The 6,000-nt window shown below is 41.7% G+C and overlaps 1 pseudogene; it reads right to left on the bottom strand.

Moving 5' to 3' along the window:
• Positions 1-217: 217 nt before the first annotated feature.
• On the bottom strand, positions 218-492 carry LOC116902688 (annotated as a pseudogene).
• Between the last annotated feature and the right edge of the window lie 5,508 nt (positions 493-6,000).

Here is a 6,000-nt window from a genome sequence, read left to right as displayed (position 1 = left end):
AACCTATGTTATTTATTGCAGACACTAACATGTAACCTCAATATGAGACATCTAACTAAAGCAAGCACTTCCCAGACCAAGGCAGCAGCTCTTCTTTTTTTTTTTTTTTTTTTTTTGTTTTTTTTTTTTCGGAGCTGGGGACTAAACCCAGGGCCTTGCGGTTCCCAGGCAAGCGGGCTTCCCCCGAGCTAAATCCCTAACCCCGGCAGCAGCTCTTCTAAGGCTTACGCTTATCCCAGAATTCCTGATACATGAAATAGCCCATACCAAGAGTCATGCCCCCCACAACAAAGCCCTGGGCTGCCACACGCATGTGGATCAAGCGAATGGACATCTTCGTGTTTCCCCTGCTCTTCAGCTTGTACAGCCCGTATGCAACAATCGCTGTGAAGCCTGCCATTCCGATGGGGACAAACGGTTTCTCCTTAGCTTTCCGAATAAACTTAGACCTTCATCGTACAGAGAGAGAGAAAGGTCTGTGTTGGTTGACATTGTGATTTCTTGAAGAGTCTTGGGAGGCGGCGTCCCTTTCAGTCCAGCGGCATCTGGCCTCCAACCGGAGTGCTAGAATACCGGCCGCCCGCTCTGACCACTGCTTGCCCTAGCCAATCGAAAGCCAGCAGCCGTGCAGATGGAGATTTCTCGAAGGGAAAGGTTTGGCATACAATACCTCAAAAGAAGTTAGGCTAAAAGCAATGGTTTTGTCCAAGCAATTTGAACCTCTTGGATTAACTGAGTGAACTGTGTTTTGAGTAGGCTATTCAGACTGGGGATACCAGGCACAGAAGAGGTTCAGTTGTATCTCTATTGTTCAAGAGACTCCAGGGGTCGAGGAGTTTAGCTCAGTGGTAGAGTGCTTGCCTGGCAAGCGCCAAAGCCCTAAGTTCGATCCCCAGCTCAAAGAGACTCCTGTTACCTTTTATTCATGGATTTACTCTATATGCTTCTTCTTATTATTGTGAACCTAAAAATTACTTCATTTTAAGTCACCTGTCACCTTTACCTTTTCTGTTTGGCAAGGGAAGGAAACCAACTCATCAAGGAAGGTGTCCCTGGGACTGGAGAACTGGCTCAGAGGTTAAGAACATTGGCCACTTCTCCAGAGGACCCAATTCAATTCTAGCACCCACATGGCAGCTCACAACTCTCTAACTCCTGTTTCAGGGGGGTCTCAACCTCAAACAGACATACATGCAGACAAAACATTAATGTTACATTAAATTTAAAAAGAAAGTATTAAATAAAAGACAATGTCCACTCGTATTAGTTGAAGATGGGTTTTGGGTCCCCGACAGAGCAAGGTAAAATCTACTTTTTAAGTAGTTCCCTGGGTATTTTCATGCCTATGCATGCCAGAGATAAGTCTTTTTTTTTAAGATTTTATTTATTTAATTCCTAAGCACTTTACTGTAGCTGTCATCAGACACGCAGAAGAGGGCATCAAATCCCGTACAGATGGTTGTGAGCCACCATGCAGTTGCTGGGATTTGAACTCAGGACCTCTGGTAGAGTAGTCAGTGCTCTTAACCTCTAAACCACCCTCTCCAGCTCCATAAGTCTTTTGACTTAACAGATGTAGTCAGCTGATTCACAGCTTCTGATATTCTCTCTATATAAACATCTTTTTTTATTAAATAGTTTACCCTTCCTATATGTAACACATTTGATGGAGGCTTTAACATTTTTCGATATAGGCACTAACATTTGCCATAGACAGTCATTTTGATGACCCACCATCTGTCAATGAGGTGCTGGGTGACACCTGGAAGAGAATGGGGAACAAAGAGCCGAAGAAGGGCGCCAAAGGCGAGTCTGATCAAGGCTACAATTTTGTTTTTTTTTCCCAAAGGCTGAATTTAGACCATGGGGTAACAGAGGGAGGGGGCTATGAAACATTCGCAGGCCAAGGACACAGTATTAGGTGTGGTCAGGGAATGGGGTTAATGTTGACAGAATGTCAGAAAAGGTCAGGTTTTGTCATATCTAGTCAGCAAGATGTTGGTTTTTCAGAAAGGTTACAGGTCATCATCATTGGGCATCTTGACTGATCAATGTATTTCTCAACAAGGTCAGAACTTTATCATTATTCATCTGACCACCAGATTTGTATTAGTCTTCTGCAGCTGGCTGAGTATTTTCCATGACGGTCATATAACGCTAACCATAATAACATCAATAATGGAGGGTTTTCAAGGGTGTCGCTCCCAACAACCATCATGGTGGTCCAGACTACACCTTTGTCCTTAGGCCCTCTTCTCTCTTGGAAGTATAATAGGAACCTTTTCAGAGGAAATGAAGAGAGTTTTTCCAACAAAGGCGACATATCCCTTCTATGTGCTGCAGCCTGAAAGCAGCATCTGCTAGATACCAAGACTATTGGATCTTCTATCAGGTACCCTCGGCAGTGTATGATTGCAGTATCTCGGGGACTCAGGACCATGTCTATGAATCTGAGATCTCCTTAGAGGGTTCAATAGGTGTCTATAAGGTGGTTGTAATCTTGCTTTTCTGGAAGGCAACGCGTATGCAGCCTCCAGTACACATATTGGAATTTGTATAAGCACTCATTTTCCTTTTCTAAAGTCAAAGCCTGTTTGGATGATAGTCTTCAGTTTAGCACCAGTGTTAGCTTGGACAGAGTTGGGCTCAAGGCCCCAAATTTGGTTACCACTATATAACTTTTTTAGTTCCATTCTTACAATTGAACATCAGTTGTTTAAAAAAAAGGACATTTGGTATTTTTTCAAGGGTTAGATTCTAAGGCAGGTGTTGCACTAAAAAGATTTTTAGCAAGGTCTCCTGCATAAGTGTTCAAGATTTGTCCCATCAGGACAAAGGAGCAGGGGTTTTGAGAGGGGGGGTCTTTTAGCGTCACTTGGGCCCTTCTAATAGGAGGCCTGATACCCTAATCACCTATTTGACTGATGGTCATAATTGTCCCGTGGACTAAGTGTTCTCCAACTATCATGGGAGAACACATGAGTCAGGGCCTTTAGGTTAATCAGACTCAGGAATGACGGAAGTCTGAGGGGCTGCATTGCACAAATTTTCTGACTCTTCCTTAACCATGAATGTAGTTCCTTGCTGAAATTATCCCCTTGAAGGATGTCTCTACTATTGTTTGAGGTAGAATTCTTGGAGAAATACCTTATTTTCAATTACATAAAAAAGCAATTCAGGGTTAGGTCAGTAGCCAGAAAAGTAGGGGGCCAAAGTAATTGCCTACTCGAATCCTGAAAAGAGGAACAGGCTTCCAGTTGCTTTTAAAAGTCAGATGAGTTACCTATCTCTATCCCTAAATTGGTGGCTTGTCAGTTTTAGGAACAGGACAAGTTATATAATAGACTGCATTCTCTGGGAACTCAGCCTACATGTTTCCCCTCTCTGTGTGTCATTCTAAATATTTAACCTGGAGACTGACATAGTTGGCCCTTTTCCCAAGAAGACTTTACATTTCCCATTCAGGTTATCTTATCCTTATGTCTCTTTATATTGTTTGCTTTCCTCTCTGAGACCAAGTAGGGTTGAGGAGGGAGCTCTTGGACTTGGATCCTTTTAATCATATGACTTTCAGAATTGGATTCTGATTGCTGTTCCTATGTCTCCTTGTCCTTTGTTTGTTTATACAGTCATGAGAATGGTCTTCTCTAGCTGCACTCCTGGTTTAATTAAGCAAGTAACAGAGTATCAAATAGGGAAAAACGTGGGCACATGCAAACCTTCCTCAAATCTCTATTTTACAACCTTCCCAGAAAAATCCCTGTTTTCGACTATTAAATAGGGTTGCTGCTTTCTGCATGGATAAGCATCTAATTTTTTGTCTTTGTTGGATCATGAGTCATCTTTTTGTCATGAGATAAGCAATAGTAGCTTTACTTGAGATACTGTATCCCCCTAGCTCTTCATGAGGCACCATTCCTTAATTAAGTGGGCTATTTAATTGTCCTCCTTCCTCATCAGAATGGAGGTCAACCTGGCTCAGGTTAAGGCCTAGGAAGAAATTTTGAGATAAAATATGCTCAGAGAAGGGTCAAATTCCATCTGCAGAACCTTCTCAGTGATCTTAATCAACATGTCACAATTCACATCAATATAGTCCGTACCCAAATGCCATTTCTTCTCCTATAGAACTGAATCCATTGGGTTACATTGGAAAACTCACTGTTCAGCCCAATGACAATTGACTAGACTCTAGGACTTTTCTTCTTGTTTTTAAAGATTTATTTGGGGCTGGAGAGATGGCTGGTGGTTAAAACAGCGATTGCTCTTTCTGATCCTGAGTTCAATTCCCAGCAACCACGTGGTGGCTCCCACAACCATCTGTAATGGGGATGCATGGATGCCTCTTCTGGTGTGTCTGAAGACAGCTACAGTGTATTCACATACATGACATAAATAATCCTAAAAAAATTTATTTCTTTAGTATGCTTATACATCATTCTGACTGCATATACCCAGCTTGTCACGAGGACATTTTGATCCGTTATGGGTAGTTATGTGCCACGTGGTTTTAGGTTTGGAACTCAGGACCTTTGGAAGGCAGAGAATGCTCTTAACCTCTGGAGCCATCTCTCAGCCCAGACTTTCTGTCTTCTTTATGACCTAAATTGTCCAAATAATTTTATTTACTGGATCTTGTGTCAGGAATGGGACAGAGAGAACATCTTCTTCCCTTTGAGGGTGCTGCTTCCTCTTAATTGGTCATTCTATAGTCTCTTTCAAACGCCTTATGAGGCTATGGGTTGATGGTTTCTGAACCAGTATTGATTGAGAGAGGATCGAGCTGTCAGAGGTATATCTGCTTTCATCAGTGTCTAACCTGAGAAATTTACTTCTAAGTCTTGGTGTGTCCAACTGCATAAAAACCCTGCATCTAATCATTTTGTGTGTGTCTGCAAATGGATGAAGACAACCTATGGAAATGCAGTAAGCATCCTCTCTCTGTAAAGAAAGTACTACAGGAGGTTGTCCCCCCCTTGGAAAATGTAGTTAGCATCCAGGAGGAAATTGAAACTTGACTCAGCCCTCCTAGAACTCCTGGGAATTTGGAGACACATCTCTAGCAGAGGTAAAATGGGCCGCATAGAGAATCTGGAGCATCTGAGATGGAATAGGAGAATCTATGTAGAAGGGAAGTGTCCTTGGCCTTTCAAAAGAAAACACCTGAGTTTTTGATCTTAGCCATTCTGTGATTAGTTTAAAATTGGAATCTCAAAGATCATTTGATTTGCATTGCCCCTGATGATAAGAATGTTGACATTTCTTTAAGTGCTTCTACTCGGCCATTGTAGATTACTCTGTTAATTTGTTTAATGTTGTACCCCATTTTTAATTGGGGTATTTATTTTTTGGAGTATAACTTCTTGAGTTCTTTATATATTTTGTATATTAGCTCTCTATCAGATGTAGATTTAGTGAAGTTTCCCCCCCCCCAATCTGTAGGTTGCCATTTTGTCCTACTGACAGTGTCCTTTGCCTTACAGAAGGCTTTGTAGTTTCATGAGGCCCCATTTATCAATTGTTGATCTTAAAGCCTGAGCCACTGGTGTTGGTTCAGGAAAATTTCCCCTGGGCTACTGAGTTTGAGGCTATTTCCTACTTTCTTTTCTATTAGATTCAGTGTACTGTTTTATGTTGAGATCTTTGATCCACGTGGACTTGAACTTTGTATAAGGTGATAGATAAGGTTCAATTTGCATTCTTCTACATGCAGATCAACAGTTAGACCAGCACCATTTGTTGAAGATGCTTTCTTTTTTTTCCCACTGTATAGATTGTTTTGGCTTCTTGGTCAAAGATCAAGTGACCATAGGTGTGTGGGCTTATTTCTGGGTCTTTGATTCTAACCATCCATCGACTTGTCTGTCTCTGTACCAATACCATACAGTTTTTTATCACTATTGCTCTCTGGTACAGCTTGAGGTCAGGAATGGTGATTCCCCCAGACCTTTTACTGTCAGGTTTGTTTTTAGCTATCCTGGGTTTTTTGTTTTTCCATAT

This window comes from Rattus rattus, chromosome 6 (genome assembly GCF_011064425.1).
Source record: "Rattus rattus isolate New Zealand chromosome 6, Rrattus_CSIRO_v1, whole genome shotgun sequence".
NCBI classification, from domain to species: domain Eukaryota; kingdom Metazoa; phylum Chordata; class Mammalia; order Rodentia; family Muridae; genus Rattus; species Rattus rattus.
Note: the sequence above shows the minus strand (reverse complement) of the source record. Positions and strands in the feature narration are given on the sequence as shown.